This window comes from Ranitomeya imitator, chromosome 6 (genome assembly GCF_032444005.1).
Source record: "Ranitomeya imitator isolate aRanImi1 chromosome 6, aRanImi1.pri, whole genome shotgun sequence".
In the NCBI taxonomy this organism is placed as follows: domain Eukaryota; kingdom Metazoa; phylum Chordata; class Amphibia; order Anura; family Dendrobatidae; genus Ranitomeya; species Ranitomeya imitator.
In genome coordinates this window covers 484,778,403-484,800,549 of record NC_091287.1, presented here as the reverse complement: position 1 = coordinate 484,800,549, position 22,147 = coordinate 484,778,403, and the positions used below count along the sequence as shown (strand labels likewise).

General features: G+C 40.9%; 1 protein-coding gene across 2 annotated transcripts in view; it reads left to right on the top strand.

Moving 5' to 3' along the window:
- The window catches only part of RUNX1T1 (RUNX1 partner transcriptional co-repressor 1), a 209,544-nt gene that overhangs the window by 42,074 nt on the left and 145,323 nt on the right, over window positions 1-22,147 (top strand). The gene's annotated exons all lie outside the window — the stretch shown is intronic.

Genomic DNA, 22,147 nt, shown 5'->3' with positions numbered 1-22,147 from the left:
ACATGTACATACACACTGCACATACACATGTACATACACACTGCACATACACATGTACATACACACTGCACATACACATGTACATACACACTGCACATACACATGTACATACACACTGCACATACACATGTACATATACACTGCACATACACATGTACATACGCACTGCACATACACATGTACATACATTGCACATACACATGTATATACACCCACTGCATATACACATGTAAATGCACACACTGCACATACACATGTAAATACACACACTGCACATACACTTTTATATGCACACTGCACATACACATGTAAATACACACACTGTGCAGACACATGTAAATACACACACTGCACATATGGTACATGGGGTGAAACCAAAACCCGGAAATAAGAGCTAAAAGAGAGAGAAAATTCCGGACAAGGTTACATATATATTTATCTTTATTTGAATAGCAGTAAGTCAAATTACAAAATGATTAAAAAATGAAAAAAAGAAAGTGCATCACAGGACATATAATCGATAATACACTGAATACATACATAAACAACCCAGTATGGTATTTTATGGAAACCTGATGTTCGGGATAACAAATAAATAGTACTTGGGCGTGCAGAGGTGAAGGCGTTTCATAAAAATATAAATCACAAGGTGAGTCAGATGTTAGGATAAAAACATAATGTAAAGGCAATGCCTAAAAGTAAATAAAGTGCGCAAGTGCCACAACAAAAGAAGAGAAGGAATATCTACGCTAGTCAGGCATAGATATCCAAAACCGTGCTCAATCAGAGACAGGACCAGTGTATACTACAATCATTAATCCGAACAAACGGGATACCTTAGGAGGTTAATGTCCGTCTGCACATTTTTATTTTATATTTTTATGAAACGCCTTCACCTCTGCACGCCCAGGTACTATTTATTTGTTATCCCGAACATCAGGTTTCCATAGAATACCATACTGGGTTGCTTATGTATGTATTCAGTGTATTATCGATTATATGTCCTGTGATGCACTTTCTTTTCTTCATTTTTTAATCATTTTGTAATTTGACTTACTGCTATTCAAATAAAGATAAAAATATATATGTACCCTTGTCTGGAATTTTCTCTCTCTTTTAGCTCTTATTTCTGGGTTTTGGTTTCACCCTATATATATCGAGTGGTTTCCACGCTTCACAACCACATATCTTATATTTAATCACTTATTTTTTATGAATTGTGCAATTTATTGGTTTATTTTAGTGTGTGTGGTATTCTTGGTTACATGTGGTACATGCCAGCCCCACGTCTCTCCTCTTAATTTCCTATAGACTACTGTAATTAAAGGTCTTTTGGTGATGTCATGGTCACATGACTGTAATGTCATCAAAGGTCCTTGAGCAGTTTTAACTTTGGAATAAAAATGCCAGGGGCCCGTAAAAGAATGTGGGGCCTGGGCAATTGACCAGTTTGACAACCCCTCTCCCAAACATTAGTCCTGACTTCAACTAGGGCTTATTTTTGCAGTAGGGCTTATACTCCAAGCATACTCCAAAAATCATGCCAGGGCTTATTTTTTGGGGTAGATCTTATTTTTAAGGAAACATGGTATAGTGTTTCTAAAATGCTGGAGCATTTTAGAGAAAAATATGCCTGGCTGCAATTGTACAACAAAGATCTGATTCATGCTGTTTGTGGGTTTGAACTGCATGAATCGCATCACAAGTTCTTTTTTGAAAAATTAACAATATTTATTTTTACAATGTTCTCTATCTATGACCAACTTTTTGATTGCGATAAACCCCCGAAACACCAAATATTTCCTTTGGCTCCAGGTTTATGTACAATTATTCCAAGTATTAAAATAGTTCAGGGCCAAGTGGATTTTTACTACACTATTAGCACAAATTTGTGTTGTAGAATGAATTTGTAATTTGACCTGTCTGAAACTGAAAGATGACTTTAACCCATATAATAAATTACTAGAATCTAGGAACCAGGCATTGTGTTATAGGAACCTAGGGGTCAACAATGCTCTTCAAAGATTTTCCCATGCCCAATAAATTAAGACCTCCAGTGAGCTGGAATTAGGATTCTAGATCTGAAGGAAATGTCTGGACAGCGTAGAGTAGCGTTACCACAATGGGCCTGTGCATGGAGAGTAAAACCTTATTTAGAGCTGCCGGGAGATACAATCCAGAGCTCGTATGACACAATTCATACCTGGTACGGAGAGAGTTATGTCACTCGAATTCCTTCTTTTATGACAACGAGTATGTTTTATTCATCTACATAAAACTTAACCTTTAATGGAGTGGAAATGGATTGTAATAGATACAGTACTGTATCCAGCCTTCTGGATTTATGGTAATGCCATGGCTTGTTGCCACGACTAATCAAAATGGTGATAGAAGAGCATTTCTTACTATGTTGTAAAATAATAATAGAAAAGTGAAAATACATCCAACAGGACCACAAAAACTGATATCCAAAGAAGTTGCTTTCCATCTTCAAGGAATTTTCAGCCATTTTTAAAAGTTTGCCATCCTAAAACGAATTCAATAAAATAAAAAATGAAAAATTGAACAATAACTCACATTTTAAATACTTACAAGTTCCAGTGCCAATACCCTGAAGTGTCAAAGTGTTTACTTCCCTGCATTAATGTCATGCTGCATGTGACCGCTGCAGCCAATCACTGGCCCCAGTGATGTTTACTGTATATACAGTGGGGCAAAAAAGTATTTAGTCAGTCAGCAATAGTGCAAGTTCCACCACTTAAAAAGATGAGAGGCGTCTGTAATTTACATCATAGGTAGACCTCAACTATGGGAGACAAACTGAGAAAAAAAAATCCAGAAAATCACATTGTCTGTTTTCTTAACATTTTATTTGCATATTATGGTGGAAAATAAGTATTTGGTCAGAAACAAAATTTCATCTCAATACTTTGTAATATATCCTTTGTTGGCAATGACAGAGGTCAAACGTTTTCTGTAAGTCTTCACAAGGTTGTCACACACTGATGTTGGTATGTTGGCCCATTCCTCCCTGCAGATCTCCTCTAGAGCAGTGATGTTTTTGGCTTTTCGCTTGGCAACACGGACTTTCAACTCCCTCCAAAGGTTTTCTATAGGGTTGAGATCTGGAGACTGGCTAGGCCACTCCAGGACCTTGAAATGCTTCTTACGAAGCCACTCCTTCGTTGCCCTGGCGTTGTGCTTTGGATCATTGTCATGTTGAAAGACCCAGCTACGTTTCATCTTCAATGCCCTTGCTGATGGAAGGAGGTTTGCACTCAAAATCTCACGATACATGGCCCCATTCATTCTTTCATGTACCCGGATCAGTCGTCCTGGCCCCTTTGCAGAGAAACAGCCCCAAAGCATGATGTTTCCACCACCATGCTTTACAGTAGGTATGGTGTTTGATGGATGCAACTCAGTATTCTTTTTCCTCCAAACACGACAAGTTGTGTTTCTACCAAACAGTTCCAGTTTGGTTTCATCAGACCATAGGACATTCTCCCAAAACTCCTCTGGATCATCCAAATGCTCTCTAGCAAACTTCAGACGGGCCCGGACATGTACTGGCTTAAGCAGTGGGACATGTCTGGAACTGCAGGATCTGAGTCCATGGTGGCGTAGTGTATTACTTATGGTAGGCCTTGTTACATTGGTCCCAGCTCTCTGCAGTTCATTCACTAGGTCCCCCCGCGTGGTTCTGGGATTTTTGCTCACCGTTCTTGTGATCATTCTGACCCCACGGGGTGGGATTTTGCGTGGAGCCCCAGATCGAGGGAGATTATCAGTGGTCTTGTATGTCTTCCATTTTCTAATTATTGCTCCCACTGTTGATTTCTTCACTCCAAGCTGGTTGGCTATTGCAGATTCAGTCTTCCCAGCCTGGTGCAGGGCTACAATTTTGTTTCTGGTGTCCTTTGACAGCTCTTTGGTCTTCACCATAGTGGAGTTTGGAGTCAGACTGTTTGAGGGTGTGCACAGGTGTCTTTTTATACTGATAACAAGTTTAAAAAGGTGCCATTACTACAGGTAATGAGTGGAGGAAAGAGGAGACTCTTAAAGAAGAAGTTACAGGTCTGTGAGAGCCAGAAATCTTGATTGTTTGTTTCTGACCAAATACTTATTTTCCACCATAAAATGCAAAAAAAAATGATAAAAGACAGACAATGTGATTTTCTGGATTTTTTTTTCTCAGTTTGTCTCCCATAGTTGAGGTCTACCTATGATGTAAATTACAGACGCCTCTCATCTTTTTAAGTGGTGGAACTTGCACTATTGCTGACTGACTAAATACTTTTTTGCCCCACTGTACATCACAAGGCTGCTAAGGCCAAGGCTGATCATGTACATGGCTGGTAGGAAAAAATGTAGACCGGCAGAGGACATTGTAATATCGAAGTTGAGTTATGGTTAATTTTTTATTATATTGAATTTTTCTGTTGTTAGGAAAGTTTTTACAACTCTCAGACAAGCCCTTCAGGCCTGAAAATATGGTTTTGGGGAACATGAAATTCAGGAGTCAGAAACTTAGTTGACAACTCTGGTTAGAACTGAAATGGCAATCGTGTTGGTTGTCATTGAGCTTTCATAAAAATGAACCAAAAATGTCCCACCTTAATGAGCTTTAGTTTATTTAGATCCTTTTTGTTAGAAAAGGATGAACATGTGATATATATAACATAGAAAATAAATGACCAGCTCACGCCTTCAGAAAATGTCCCACTGATGGAGAAGCCAGAGATCAGGGCTACTGCTTCAGTAAATGTAAGAAGGAAAAGATGATCCATCTTTCAATCCAGGCATCAATAAAAATATATCCCTTAATGTTAATATTTAAAATACATAACACACTAATACACTTGAGTATGTATGGGGAAAACATCATGGAATAACTAAACTCGGTTCCAATATTTCAAATGAAATTTGAATTTCAAATTAAACTTGGTATGAGAAGTTTAAGACGGTAGTGAGGGTTCGAAACGCGTTTGGTTATTACATGGTGTTTTTCAAATACCAACTCAAGTGTATTAGTGTGTTATGTATTTTAAATATTTACATTTAATGATACCTGGATCGGAAGATGGATTGTATTTTCCTTTTATGCTATAGAACAAATTCCTTGGTCCTGTGGGCCACTGGCATCAGGGCATTACAAGTCTCCAGATGGCAACTAAAGTGGTCATCATTTCGACTACAAAATATAAATATTACTCTTAAATGTTTACACTTAGGAGGCAAAGAAATCCAAGTAATTTTTTATGTTACTCTAGCTGAATAGTCATAGATATAAAACATAATCTGGCGGTTTGCAGCCACAAATAAATGAGGCCCATGAGCTTATTGCATGCTGTGTTTCCAGTAAACTTGTACATTTTCTTTACAGCCTCGAATTCGATAAACATCTGTTCATCAGTATTTTATAAAAGCTTGAGATCGGTCACTCTAAACTCTGGATTAAAAGCTATCCTTATTTGATGTTATTTTTGGCAGCCAAAAAAACTCCATAATATATCTGCAAAATTTTTATATTCCAGAAAGAAGTCAACAAAGTGATATTTTTAGTTTGGAATGCTGTAGTAGACGGGCATTCATTTGTTTTAAAAAATGCATGAACCCAACGTGCGGTCCTCTTAGTTATAACAGACAATCTCGAGGATCCCGAGAGCAGCAGAACTGCTTGATCTCCTAATTAACCGAAGACCTATTTAGGCAAAAGGTTTGGCTAAAAGGAACAGTACCTTTAGGCCGGGGTCACACTTGCAACTGCAATGCGAGAAACTCGCCTCAATACCCGGTACTGCCGCCGGCACTCAGGACCGAAGCATTCAGCTGCATAGAAATACATGCTGCCGCACACTCCGGTCCCAAGTATCGGCGGCAGTGCCAGGTATTGAGGCGAGAGACTCGCGTGAGTCCCCTGTAGCATCTGATATTCAGTCACTGCGTTGGCGCCATCTCTAGTTCAGTCACTGCTCTGAATATACAGTGCCACATCCATGACCGCACCTCCGGCCTTGACTGACAGCTGGCCACAATGCGTAGAGCCAGTGTCAGTTAGGGCTATGGGCGCGGTACAGCACCCACTCTGAGCGGTGACTGAATCCGCGCCAGCACCGCCCTTGTGACTGAAACCGAACGTTGCAAGGGAGAATAAAGTTCATGTCCTCCCCTGCAGTGTTCAGCAAATTGGAACACTAGAATTGCCATTTTTCAGTAGCTGCGCTTCCCAAAAAAGTGCAATAATGAGCAATAATAATAATAATAATGCTTGAATCAAAACGTCAGATTAAATTGCAAAAAACAAGTCCTCACCAATCTCAAAGGAAAAATCTAAAAAAAAATTCAGAGAATGGCGACACGAAAAAAAAATGTATTTTTCAAATTTCACAATTTTTTTAACCGCTAAAATAATAATAATATAAACCTGGACAAGTTTCATAATCGTGCTGACCTGGGAAATCATTTTGCTTGGTCATTTTTACTGCACAGTGAACAACATGGAAACAAAACTGTTTTCCGGTACATTGTATGACAAAAATGAATGGTGTCGTTCAAAAATACAGGGTGGACCATTTATATGGATTCACCTAAGTTAGCATATTAGTATATGGGAGGGGGAAAATGGCCAACTTCAAAATGGCCGCCATGGTCACCACCCATCTTGAAAAGTTTTCCCCCTCCCATATACTGATGTGCCACAAACAGGAAGTTCCTTTCCCATTATATTCAGGTGTAACCATATAAATGGCCCACCCTGTACAACACATCCTACAAAAAAACAAGCCTATATATGTGAACGGAAAAATAAAAAAGTTATGGCTCGAGGAACAAACAAAAGTAAAAAATGAAAAATTCCTGGGGCCTTAGGGTAGTTAAAATATTTTTCAAAGAGCTCAGGGGGGATACTGGAATTATAGACTTAGAACTTCCACGTCTTCATCACCGTCATCATGGTCACCCTTACTTTGGTTCACTAAGCCTATATGCAATCCCTTTGGGCATCCTGGTATATCTCTGTGCAGCATTCGGAGTCGGAAAACATCCTGTATTTCTTCATACAAATGTCTCCATTCAAGGACCCCATCTGATTTATCTCTCTGGTATGGAATAGTGGTCTCCGGCAGCATTAATGGGCTCTGCCCCACACGGAGGTCTGAGAATAATGTAGCTGTGCTGGCTGATCCCAGGTCAGTATGATGCGTGAAATCAATTTATTTGAATCTCTTTGCCTCTATAGGAATTTGGCTGTTTGCCAGTTGTTTTCCTTTAATGTCCTTTGTGTTGAACACAGACGAGCAGGCTTGCTTTGTACTTTTTTTTTCTACATTGCTTGCTGCCTGTTCGCGACCATATTATACTCCATGATCTCCAATAAGGAAAGGAATAGCTCTTTGTATTACACTGAAAGATTAGGGTGAAATTATATTAAAAAGTGAATACAGGCACTAACTATTAGCCAATTTGCTATTCACAAATCATTTTCCTGGGGATAAGAGCGCTGCAGGACGTGGAGGCGACAGGGGAGGCGACAGGTAAGGGAGGACTGGGTAATCTCTTGTGCATTGATGTTGTGACTGGGAAGGCGTCCTGCTCCAATCAGTCTGTACTCCATGATGACTGGAAGGGGTATTGGGGGCAAAATACTTCTCCCTAGTGGTAACTGAGCAGGAGATGTAACATACTAACATAGGATTGTAAAATACTGCATAAAATGCAGAATAAAATAATATAATAATTACTGCTGCACCTTGTTCTTATACCCGGGGTGGGGTGGTGAAATGTACCCCTTGTAAATTAGACATAGAACTAGAGGTAACCTTTAGATATGTAAGTGTACTTAAAGGGGTCATCAGAGATTTTAACATTGATGGCCTATCCTTGTGATAGATCATCAATGTGTAATCGGTGGGGGGTGCGACACTCAACACCTCCGCCGATCAGCTGATTCCAGTGGCGGTATCTAGAACTGCTCAGATATAGGGGTGCACAGCACAGCTCAGTCAATGTAATAGTGGCCGCTGACAGGTAATGCACATCTGCCTCCTATTGATTTGAATAGGGAGCAGAGATGCAGTACCTGGTCGCGGCCACTATACAGTTGATGGAGCTGTGCTGTGCAGTTCTGTAATTGAGGCGAACCGGCTGCCGCCAACACTGTGAACAAATGATCGTCTGAGGTGGCGGGTGACGCACCACCACCCATCAGACATTTATCCTAAGGGCGGGCTATCAATGATAAAGTCCTGGACATTCCCTTTAAAAGTTTATTGCCATCCCATATGATTATGGCATGTGCACAGGATATGCCGAATGAGATCTGCATCTATCTAGAGAAAACCACTATATAATCAAAATTCCCATGGATTTGTATGGAATTTCAAACTTCCCCTCTATTGAAAGCTTAGATGAAGGAGAAAAACCAGCAACACTGTCCTTATTACTTAAAAAACAGCACCACAGGACTACGTTTTTGTCCTCATGAAGAGGTCCGGCGTTGACCTCGAAACGCGTTGTCTTTTAACCCTTTAAAATAAAAATTCAAGGATATTATTCTTTGGTCAGATTCATCAGCAGCGCTTCAAGTGACACTTCACAGCTGATACATGTGATTTTTACATGTTGCATAGGTGCCACACTACCAGGTGAGCAGATCCAATCCTGTTTTCTGTGCCTGTTTTACAGTTAAAACCATATTTTGAGCTCCTTTATTTCCTAGTTTTCCACAATTACCTTCAAGTTGTAGAAAGAAGGTGAAATGCTTGGGTTTGTCCTTCCTCCCTTGTTTGGTCTACATGTACGTATTTCATTCTGTTAAAGACATAAATGTGGCATCATCCACGCTGCTCATCAGGATAATTGGTCACTCGTTATATGAATCTGGGTGTACCTACAGGTACAATTCCCACATGTGTAACCCTTGGTAATGAGTGAATCTGTCAGATTCGTCAGTTTGTTCAAATTTGGCTTCACCCAAATCTTCAACTTTTCTGCACCGCTCCCTGCTTGGTCATTTTAGTCTAGTCACCGCTCATATGATGCCAGTTTTTTTCACATCATGGTCCTGTTGGGTTTTCAGTACCCATTAGGCCTCATGAGGTCATTATGTGCCGTGATGTCATGACCTCCACTGTCCCAGTGGGTGAAGGAACAGCTGAAGACCTAACATGAAAAATACTGATAGCTTGTGAATGAAGACTGTACCAGAACGGTCAACCGGTGAGCTGCAAAAGTGGTGAAAAAACGGTGGTGGTTATTATTTTTCTTATCTCTCCATGTCTCTTTCGGATCAAGCAAAAGTGCAGATGGTCGGCAGCCTCATGTTGGATTTGCCCTAATTGAATCTCCAATTACTGTATATGGATTCGGACTCCATATTTTTGGGTGAAATTAGAGGAATATTTGATTTTTCTCTAAACAATGCCATACATTTGACATTTTGGTCAAACATGCTCAATATGGTAATTATGACTATATTCTTTCTCTATGATGATCTATGTTCACTTGGTGGTCACCATGAGGAAATCTCGGCAGAATAGCACCTAGGCTCCTACGTGCACTGGGATCCATACACACCTATTATTCTGTATCTTACTGAAAGATCCTATTGAACGACAGGCACTTTCCATGAACTTTGAGCAGAAAACTCGATTACTACGTACAACCGAGTAAATTTATCATTCAGTGTTCACAACAAGCACAAAAAGCTTGCATCGGCTGGGTGAAACCTGTCACTTATGGCAAAATGTTATACAAAATAAAAAAAAAGGATAATATGAGCCGATCCTTTATATTTATTAATAATGCAACAATTCTCCCATTCATCACATCATACAAAGCACGGGTAACAGAAAAGATAGAGGCTATAGTGGCCTTGTGAGTATAAAACCACAATTGATAGAAACTAGTAATGATAGTTACATATTCCAGATAGCGTTCAGATGATTTCTATGAAAGGAATGCGGAACGTGTACAGAGGGCTGTCACTTTATATCGCACTGCTTGGATGGTGAGCTGAGGAAAAAATATCTCCTGGACATTATTTTATTGTCTCAGTTTTGCAAAATATTTAGAAAAAAAGTCCCACGTTTCATGAAGGCTGTTTGCGATTTTCAAAGTGAAGACACCCGCCTCATCAGATCTGATATGCATGTAATAATTGTATGCAGTTTGTATTGTGAAATCTATTCTACAGTGTTTACACCGCTATATTGAAAGTATAGGTAACTATAGGGGGTGCAGAGGTGGTGACTGTGCTCGGACCAGGGCTGTGGAGTCGGAGTCGGAGCCCATTTTGGTGGAGACGCAGTCGGAGTCAGTGTCATGGAAATTGAGGAGTTGGTGGTTTGGCTTACTGACTCCACAGCCCTGGTTCAGATTCTGAGGTTGAAGGAGCCAAAAGTGTGACAAGAACAGGGGACTTTCATGGTCGTGCTGCAGCAGAACTGGCCTCTATAGGGAATTACCGCTCATAGTCATGGCCGTCTCTGACAATCGAGAGCCATATGTTTGCCCTACACTGAACCCATTTCACCCCCTTGCAGACTGGAAATGTACAGGGCTCGACATACTGCTGACTTTTTCATGTACACCCTGACGGGATGTGTTTAACCCCTTTACGACAGTGCTAATCAAATATGCATACTCACCTCAAATACTAGGGGAGGAGAGAGGAGGTACTTTCCAAAAAATGCCTGTACTTGTCCTCTACTTTTATGTACAGTCCTACGTGATATATAAGACGGTAAATGTCTCTGTATATTGCAGTACAGTAGTATATCCCAATAGACAATGTATAAATCCCAAGTCATTTTTCCTTTCTTGTCTCGTGGTATTCTTTGATGTTTGATGCTTTTCTATTTCCAAATTCTTCATAAAGGTGCACGTCACGTCATTCATGGATTTTGCACAACATTTAAAATGCTCTTTATTTTTATCTCCTACCTTTTTTTGTACCTTTTTAAAGCAAAAAGTCTTATGTTCATCTACAATGACTCAAAATAGCTGGAAAAAATTGTGCCGCACATAAAACGGGGAGGGGGGAAGGAGGGGACGGGACCCGGAGTGCATTTGTGCAAAAATTTAGCGGCTTTTTTTAAAAGTTTCAATTAATAAATCGACTGCAAAAATGTGGAAAGGATAAACCAAGCCGGCAATGACAAATATTAAAGCAAAATGTGAAAAAAAAGCCAACTCATATAAATGCTGCTTGGGTCAAAGATATCTAAAGATATCCGGGCCCAAGTGCCGAGGAGAGGCCCAAATATAGGTCTGAATACATGGCCATCATCATGGGCACTTTGACATATATTACTAAGTGCTAGATTTAATCATTGGTCTTCTGTATTAAAAACAAGGCTGTGTGCACACAAAGCAGGGGTGTCAAACTGCATTCCTCCAGGGCTGCAAACAGGTCATGTTTTCAGGATTTCCTTGTACTGCACAGGTGATAATTTAATCACCAACTCATTATTTGTGTAGGTGATTAAATTATCACCTGTGCAGTACAAAGAAATCCTGAAAACATGACCTGTTTGCAGCCCTGGAGGAATGCAGTTTGACACCCCTGACACAAAGCATTTATGCCACTTTTCTTTCAGGGCAGATTTCTCACAAAATCTGAAGGTAACCTGATGCCAGGAAAGTAAATGTGAATCCTGAAGTCTCATGCACACGGTGCTTAATTTTTCCTTGCAGATTTAAATCTGCAGCATGTCAATTCTGCAGATTTCATCCATACTAATGAGTGGGGGGAAATCTGAAAAAAAAGCATAAAAAACGCAAAAAATGAGAATACTTCAAGCTGCATTTTTCCTGCCAAGAGAGCCACATATGCTGCACAAATTTGTGCACCAAAGACATGATCAAAATGTTCGCCCCCCATAAAATAATAAAGCCTATACTCACCTCCCATTCCATCGCTGTTCCCACAGTTTCGGCACTCCCATCGTCCGGGGCTCCTGTGCGGTATTGTGACACGTGACGCTGGCACCCAATCAGCGGCGACGTCACTGTCTCTGCCTTGAGACAAATCGAACATGAAGAGGAAGTCCAGGCTGCAGCAAATTTCTGACTTCCTCTTCCTGCTCAATTTGACAGGAGGCGGAGGCAGAGATGCCAGTGCTGATTGGGCGCCGGAGTCATGTGGTGCAGACACTGCGAGAACAGTGCTGCCACTGGAGGTGAGTATAAGCTTTATTATTTTATGGTATGAGAAGTTGTCCAAGTAGTGGAAAAATTCTTTAACGTGTGCACATTCCCCTATATTGGAAAGACGTTTCTGCCTGCTGATTATTCTCTGTTGCGTCTTCCCTAGTGATATCAATTAGGAATCAGAAATCTTTGTAATAAAGGTTAGAAGTACGGCACTCACCCTGTATCTAAATACCCCAGGCTTGGTAGCTGCCCCTTGATGCCCCGTTTGCCCCCTTCCTGAAACGCCCCTGTATAGAGCGCACGTATTTGGTGCACAGATTTATCAGGGCTGTGCTGACCGTGACTGATGGTGACCGCGACGGTGTGCGCGGGGCTGACACATTGTATAATGCATTTATGTATCGATTAATGTTATCATCCTTAGAAAGATGAAAAAAAAACAATTGTGGCTACGAAATGATACCGATCGCTGGCAAGTGGAAGAGCAGAAGGCGTTATCAGCGAGCACTTGTTTCCAGGGGCTGTCCAGGATGGGGTGATGGGGGGAGGGCAGCACTATTTTTGCGGAAGCTGATAGACGTTGGAGCCGGGGCTCCGGGGTCAGATCCATACACGCTTCCTTCTTATAATTATCCGCAGAGCAAAACATCTAAGTACAGGGTGTGTGAACGGCCTGTATCTCGGGCTGCAGACCACACATCCTGCCGGTGTGTGACAGCGGGCTATCTGTGCGCTGCCTGGGTTCCTTCCATTCAGGGAGCCCATTGTGTGCAGCAGGGCCGGGTCAGGAACTGGCCGGGCTCCTCTCCCTCTGCTTTCAGTGCTGACAGATACAGTTTTTCTCTCATACCTTGGCATATGCCCAGTGGCTGTGTAAAGCCAGTGAATCCGCAATGTTATTGGTAGCATTGGTGACATGTTCCACTGCTGCTGCAGAACCTCATAGAGGCCTAGTTCACTATTATGCATAAAGTTAGTTTTACTGCAGTTTTGAGTTGCTGGTGATTGCTGGGATTGTGCCTAGTGATGGACGCCAGCTTAGTGCCATGCTCAGCTCTACAGGGGGCGCTAGAGGCTGAACCTATAGCAATAATCACTCTGTATATATGGGATTGCGCACCTTCTTTTACAACATGGTCTTTATGGTGGGCGCTGAGGATGGTAACTGCTTCTCATACCACTCACCATTCGCATAGAAGGGGGTCCCTGTGCAAGAACATTATACGACCCCTTTTTAGTCCAAAACCTCATCATAATGTATGCTTTTAAGTATCGGGCACACAAGCTGCTTATTGCTTTGGAGCAGGAGATGGGCCCCTTTCTTCTTGCTCCCCAGGCTGCCCCAATGGTATATCCGCCCTTGTTGCCAATCATGTCCACCAAAGCCTGTGCATTGCAAGTGTCAAGGATGTGTTCACACTGTGTGTTTTGTCTCATTGTATAATCGCAGGCAAAAAAAAAGGCATCTTTTAATATTGCGGCACCTGCATGAACAATTTTGCAAAAATGCTTCAGCTGGGAGATACTTTGTCTTGTGATTTTTGGTGCAGTTTTGATGCTAAATTAAGGAATAAATAGTACGATTATTATACTACGACTTATTATTCTAGCGCCATTTATTCCATGAAGGGGAATATATGACAAAGAAACACAAGTTGAATAATCTTGTACAATACGAGTGACCGACTGGTACAGGAGGAGAGAGGACCCTGCCCACGAGGATCACAGTCTACAAGATGGAATCCTAGGACAACATCTGCAAGGAGTTTGTATGTTCTCCCCGTGTTTGCGTGGGTTTCCTCCGGGTTCTCCAGTTTCCTCTCACTCTCCAAAGACCATACAGATAGGGGATGTAGATAGTGAGTCCCAATGGGGACAGTGATGATAATGTACATAAAGCGCTGCGGACTATGATAGCGCTATATAAGAAAGTAAAATGAATAAATAGGTTTAATCAATACTATATCAATTTTCCGAGATGGCAGACGAGTGCATGCGGATTGCTGATGAATGTAGTCGATATAATAGATGTAATAGTCTGGATTGCCTGGAGACAAATCTTTGTGTTTACATGAGGACAGGTGAGGTCATTTATTACACTCGGCCATTTTTTGTCATCTTGTCTCCTTCATTACATCCCTTTGCAGCCTGGTGATTTATCCCATCACTTTGGCTGGGCCTGCCGGTGATTCTTATCACTGCTCATTAACGCCACCTAGTGGATCTTGGCAGTAATTGCATCACTTCTTCCATTACATTCCTCACATTCCAATTAAAGTCATAGGTTTGCATATGATGTGACCGGTGGACATGAAAAATGGCTATCCTCTTCTCTGAACCTTGCCGGACGGACGGATGTCATTTTGGTTATTCCAACAATAATATCAGCATTATATTAGCAAAAAATGTATCGAGCAGACGGATGATTTGATGGAGTCAGTTTTTTTCTAGTCTGTCTCATCAAAAGTAACACATTAGAATATGGTGAGTCTTACGCAGAACATGGGAAACAAGTTGTGCACGGGAAAATAAGAGTTTAACTTCAAAGCAGCCAAATCTGAAGACTCGATTGCGTCCCCCACCTCGCTCCCCATGGCTTTTATCTCCACACAATGCAAGCAGGGAAATGGAAAGTCCTCTCCAGACCCGGTTGGGGAAAGTGTCACGTCTTCAGGTGGCTTCACTGACTCCGTAGTGAGATCAGCTCTATGGTCGTGCAGCTTTTTCCTGCATTTTTTTACTTTATTTATATAGTTTTTACATACATTTTTTAAATCCATGGGGTCCCGGATGGGGACAGGAGGGTATGTGCCCTGGATGTTTGGATGGAGAAGTTTTGCCCCTGTGAAGGAAACTGACTGTGACCAGTGGCCTTATTTCATATTACTCAACATTACATTGGTCTCAGCGAAAGGGAATGTTCCTCCATGTGGAGACTAAGAATTGGCACCTGTAAAAAAAAAAAAGAAAAAATATGTCTTCATCAGGCCTCGTTCAGACGTCAGTGTTTCTAATGTAGAGAATGGGAGAAGAGTCACGGATCCAAGTTTCATCGGTGCTTCGTCAGTTTTTACGGTCCGCGTTTTGTCTTTGATTTTCACGTATAAATAAATGACAAGATGTCTCTTTTCAGTGTATTGTTAATTACTGGATTGTACACTGACGTCACCCGTGAGTTGTCTGTGATTTTTATGGACCCATAGACTTGTACTGGGACTTTTCATCCGCACTGCGGAAAAAAAAAACGGACGCGTGAATAGCAGCATAGAGTTTAATGTGTTCTAGACATGAAGCACACGTCTCAAAACGGACGTCTGAATGAGGCCTTAGGAGGAAAAAAAGCTGTATTTTTAATGCCACCAATTAGTGGTAGCTACTCTATCAATCTATGTTCAAACCTTTAAAAGGAATCAGGTCATAGAAAGTTGAATAACATGATACTTTGATATCTGCAATCGATGTCCTATTCCAGAGAAATCCATATTTTCTTAATATGTAAATGAGCTGTTAAGATCTATGGGCCGGACATAGATCTCCCTGGAAACGTTACCAGTGTGAGACATGTAAAATCTGGAGAGCAGACTGCCCATCATTACATGTCTCACACTGGTAACGCCCCCTTTCATCCAAAATGACCTCTGGAGACAAATTCTTAGGTAGATCTATGTTCCACCAATAGATCTTAACAGCCCATTTACATATTTAGAAAAATGTGGATTTCTCAGGAATAAGAGATCAGATTGCAGATATCAAGGTATCATGTTATTCAGCTTCCTATGACCTACATCCCCATATAGACAGTTGAGGAGGGTTGATCTTACTGACAGATTCCCTTTAAGAAGTCTTGACTGAGGATGTAAGCCTAAACAGAGTCCCCACCCCAAAAAAAAGACCTCCCCCATCTACATACAGGGTTCTTGCTTATAATCAGAAAAGAGTAGGGTTGACTGGATGAGAGGCCTTTTCATATCGGTCCAGGGAAGTAATTTTTCTCCTTTTGGAGAAGATATGTCCTGGAGGAAAAACGTATGCAAATTAGCAAGGGAATGGTTGGCTTTGATGAGAGGCCTTTGATGTAGGTCTAGACGGCTAACTTTTCTACTTGTGGAGACCATCAACTGATGTAGGTAGTATAGTGGGTGTGGCAATGAGCCCTGAGAAAAAATATATGCAGATTATCTCTCCTCCAATGGTCAGAGCTAAGTGACGATGACTCGATGCTTCACTTTCTCCTCCAATGACCAGAGCTGAGTGATGAGGACTCGATGCTTCACCTGCTCTATTGGCCAGAGATAAGTGATGATGACTCAATGCTTCACCTTCTCCTTCAATTGTTAGAGCTGAGCGACAATGACTCATTGCTTCACCTTGCCCATCAATGTTCAGAGCTAAGTGATGATGACTCAATGCTTAACCTTCTCGTCCAATGGTCTGAGTTGAGTGACGATGACTTAATATGCATCACCTCCTCCTCCAATGGTCAAAGCTGAGTGACGATGACCTGGCCGTGATCATTGTTTCGTTGTTGTGTATGTGGTCGCTGGAGAGCTGTCACACAGACAGCTCTCCAGCGACCAACGATGCCGAAGTCCCTGGTTAACCAGGGTAAACATCGGGTTACTAAGCGCAGGGCTGCGCTTAGTAACCCGATGTTTACCCTGGTTACCATTGAAAATGTAAAAAAAAAAAACACTACATACTCACATTCCGGTGTCTGTCATGTCCCCTACCGTCACCTTCCCTCACTGACTGTCAGCGCCGGCCGGCCGTAAAGCAGAGCACAGCGGTGACGTCGTGACGTCACACACGCCGATCCAGCGATGTCAGCTGGTGATCCAGCGACGAAATAAAGTTCTGGCCTTCTAGCTCCGACCAGCGATGTCACAGCAGGATCCTGATCGCTGCTGCGTGTCAAACACAACGAGATCGCTATCCAGGACGCTGCAACGTCACGGATCGCTATCGTTCTCGTTCAAAAGTTGCTCAGTGTGAAGGTACCTTAAGTGATGATGACTCAATGCTTCACCTACTGCTCCAATGGTCAGAGCTGAGTGGTAATGACTCAATGCTTCACCTTCTCCAATGGTCAGAACTGAATGACGATGACTCAATGCTTCATCTCCTCCTCCAATAGTCAGAGCTCAGTGACGATGCCTCAGTGCTTCACCTTCTCCTCCAATGGTCAGAGCTGAGTGAGGATGACTCAATGCTTCATCTCCTCCAATGGTCAGATCTAAGTGACGATGCCTCAGTGCTTCACCTTCTCCTCCAATGGTCAGAACTGAATGACAATGACTCAATGCTTCATCTCCTCCTCCAATGGTCAGAGCTCAGTGACGATGCCTCAGTGCTTCACCTTCTCCTCCAATGGTCAGAGCTGAGTGAGGATGACTCAATGCTTCATCTCCTCCAATGGTCAGATCTAAGTGACGATGACTAAGTGCTTCACCTTCTTCTCCAATGGTCAGCTTTGAGTGATGATGAGATGATGACTCGATGTTTCTCCTCCAGATTGTGGAGTATTTTTTTTTTCTTTTGCTGTTTTTCACACCCAATGGTTGTGATCTAGATGACCCAATTCCAATGTCTATGGAACAATTCACGTAGGATTAGCCAGTGCCACCGCTCTGCCATGTCAGAGCTACTAATTATAGGTATGAGACGTGGAGGCCTTGCTTCCAGTTGTAGTGATAATAAGTCATTCATGGCTTTTCTGATTAGCATTTATTGTGGCAAGCGTACAAGCATAAAATGTGAAATTGGTAAGTCATGAATAGCTCGACACAGCTCCGGAGCCTTGTAATGGTGCCTGCAGTGTTGTGTGGGGTGGGTACTCAGAGCAGGCTGTCCAGATGGCAGTCTGCATATAGCAAAGCTGCAGGTTTTTGTCCCTGATGATAAGAGGAGGGAAGATTCACTGAAGCATATGCAATCACCCTCGCATTTTAACAAAACTAACTCGCCATCAGTCACAACCCAGAGTGGCTGACATTAAAACAAAGGCTTTTCAATAAAATGTTAAGAGAGCTTGTGCAATGAATTTAGTCGAATTTAAATACCGCCATCTATTTAGCCTGGAAGAATCACACAGTGCACACACCAGTCAGTGTGCAGCACAGTCTGTTCACTTAATACCGCCACGGAGAGTAGAGAGTAGACAATCCTACTTTATTTCATAGACTGTTTGCAATTCATCAGTTTTCTATGCAAAGCCACCTGTTCACTTAACTGATAGAATCATTTATACACTACTAACATAGCAAGATTGACGCCTGGGTATATTTGCTGGTAGTCCATTCCTCGCTGTGTGTATATAGATGGCGGCATTATTCAACTCAAATATTTGCTTTGTGTTCCTTAACTAATATATATGTACATTAGTTATAGAGAGGTAGGAGATATAACCTTGTCACAATTTTGTGGCTGTAGTCAGCAGATTACTTCTACATTACGGTATTATATTACTATAGTTTATCAGTTTGGGTACAGGACTGTTTTATCTTTTTTTATCCTTAGCAAACTACATAGTTTACCAACTTCCGTATAGGACTTTTTTTTATCTTTTTATTCTTTAACTTAGTTTAGTTGTTAGTTTAGGTATAGGATAAGTTTTACCTTTTTTTTTAACTACCAGCTAATATAATTGAAAACTTAGTTTATGTAGAGGACAATTTTTAACTTTATTACTACTGGCTAATACAATATTATACTATAGTTTAGGTATAGGATAGTTTTTACCTTTTTTTTATTTCTGAACATAATGATAGTATATAGTTTATTAGTTTAGTTTAGGTTTAGGACTTTTTTGTATCTCTTTTTTTACAAAAATTTGGCTAACATTGTATTATTTAGTTTATTAGTTTAAGGAAAGGATAGTTTTTATCTTTTTATATAGTTTAGATTTTTAGATCTTAGGTCACTTTTGATCGTTTGTATTGTATTACTAGGTAGCACAATGTTATATTTTAATTTATTAGTTTCGGTATTGGATAGTTTGGCCTTTTTTTTTTCCAACTGACTGATGTATTATATTAGTTTAGGAATAGTACATATTCTCCTCTTAGTTACTTTTGGATAACTTTTATAGTTTATTAGTTTAGTTATAGGATAGTTGTTACCTTTTTGAACTACTGACTAACTTACATAACTTCTAAGTTTAGGGACAGTTTTGATCTTTTATACTACTAGATAACATAATATATTATATAGTTTTAGGGTTTACGTAAAGAACAGATCAAATTTTAGCTTTTACTACTGTCTAATATGACAGTTCTTACCATTTTTAATACTAGCTCACTTATATAGTTTATTGTCAATTTTGCTATTTTTTTCACTATCGGCTAACAAACACTTTGTGATGTGATATAATACAGTACTAGTTTTGGTATAGTAAAGTTTTTAGTTTTTTTATTACTGAGTAGCAAGGTACATATATTTTTTTATGTTATTAATATGTCAATAGATTTCATGTCATGCACAGGGTTTAATTGATTTCCCTACAGCCTTTGACCCACCCATACAGCTCTCCCATTACGTGGGTTTCCCTGTCAGTGGGATACTTTAGGAAAACACTAGTAGCCTCCAGCTAGCTGGAACATTTCAGAAAACCTTGTACAAATTAGAATCTGAAATCCCTGGAGTGGCTTGTACTTTTTTCTTTTTGTGAGATCACTTTCTAATGTGGAAGTCTCAATTGGCAGCCACTGGTCTGAGGGTTAAAATGGGAGAAAATGTGGACATTAGCAAGTCCGCCCATCCAAGCTGGTTTGTCAATAACTCACGAAGCCCACCCTCAGATGAGGGTCTATTGACCATTCATCAATGCTTCTTGGACAATCATTGAGTGCCACCTCTTCATTCAGTTTATCAAGTCTTGCACATAGAAAGGCTAGAAAAAAAAGGCCTTATTCAGCTTTGTTAAAGCCAACAAGGAGTAAAACTTACCATTTGAACCCTTTCTGGCCCTGTTTTTCCCTGTTAATGCGGCCCTGCTTAGAAGAGCGCCTTTATTTGGTGGGTTAGAATATCTGAGACTATTCTCTTGCTCTGAATAGCTGGTGGCAGGAAAGAGCAGATGTGGTAGGAGTGTATTTGGTCGGGTGTATTGCTTTCAATTAGGATCAATCAGGTGTCAACTTCTTTACAATGCACTCACTTAATACCCACTGTGTGAAGTCATGAATTCTCCATGGATCACAACAGAGCAGCTTATAAGTAGGAGAACATAGCCAGGACCAGAGCAGAGACACCAGATCCTCGTAGACTCTAGGTCACTGCCGTCCTCCCCTGCTCTTCAGATGCATTTTTATAGTGCGTTAGACCATGTTGGTAAGTTTTACAGATCTGTCCATTCTACAGTGTCTCGGCTAAGCACTTGGCTTGGGAAGACGCCATAGTAGACGAGTTCATTAGGATGCTTTTAAGATGTATATCAAAAAGTCTCTTGGCACCTTCCATAAGACCCAGTCTTGTGTTTTATCTCCATCCATCCTGGCTATGATCTACACCTTCTTAACGCCTTGCCCTATAAATACATTTCTTAAATGATGCAAAGTGTTATTGTAGCTGTGTTACAAGGAATATGTATTCAGGGAGCACTGCCAAAAAGGTTGAAGTCTGCAACTATTAAATAATGAGGAGGGGAGAAAAAAAAAGTGGAGCTTGCAGCTGGCTGCTGGAGGAGAAAAAAACTCTGAAGTAGACTCAGATGCTCAGGCATCCTGTCAAACCCTTCTCTGCAACCAGCTTCAAGGTGACAATCCCCAGGGATCCTGCTTCTGTTGACGTGGATCAATTTAAAGTGGCAATTACTCCAGTCAGATAACGACTTTAAAAGCCTTTTTACGCAAGGAAAGGATGCATAATCACACAGCGGATGGGAGGTGAATTTTAAGTCACTGCAAATTTTTTGTTCATCCAGATTTTCTATTAGAGACATTGCACTTTAGATGGCTGGTAGATACACTGTCGACAGTGCTACCGTAACCTGGAAGGGACAGGGTTACGCTGTTGGTGGGATCGCCTTACGGGTACGGTGGGCAGGTTGATTTTTTTTGTGTGCATTTAATTATAACCCAGTGTCAATCGTGGGTTCACCTTGATAAAGCATGATGTGGTCTTCAATGGGTTAAATATTATAAATTGTGGGGGGAAAAATGCAAATGTTTTACATTTTGCTTACGATGTTTCGCTTTTTTTATATATTTTTTTAACAATTTACATTGGTAGAGTTTATCGTGATGTTTTGATATATTGTTTGAGATAAAGGAGCTAAGTAGAGGATGATTGGTGTGCCTAGACCCTTGTATGCCCCCAAGTATATACCGTAATGTCGTACACATCCGGTTAAGAGGAGCTCCAGGAACATTGATCTACACAGGCGTGACTGATGTCAGCTGCTGCTGCTACATTGTAAGAAGATTAATCTTAGGCTGTGTGCACACATTGCGTTTTTGCTCCATTTTTTTTTTTCAGTGCAGATTTGTCACAAGACCTGTAGGGTTTCCTGATGCCAGAAAAGTGAATGAGAATTCTGAAGTCTCATGAACACGTTGCTTATTTGTGACTTGCAGATTTAATGTCAATTTGATGCAGATTTGACCCATACTAATGAGTGTGGAAATATCTGCAAGTTAAAAACATGGCAAAAGCGCACTTTTGCCGTTTTTCTGCCACAAAATGCAGAAATGGTGCAAAAGATACTTAATATGTGGACATACCCTTAGTTTGCCTACACATACCGCCCTTTTTAGAAGCAAATTTATACTGTAGCTCAATATGGAAATTTGATGTATAGTATGTTTTTTTCCCCTTGACTTTTTTCGTCCCTTGTCTTAATGGTTTTTTTGGGGCTTTTCTTTGATCAAAGGCATTATCCTCTAGATGTGACTTTTTGTAGGTAGTTGGTACCATTATTCTCCCATAGACCTCCATGATTCTTTTAGGGGTATAAAACGCATGTGTTGATGTATCTCACGGTGGCATTTTTCGT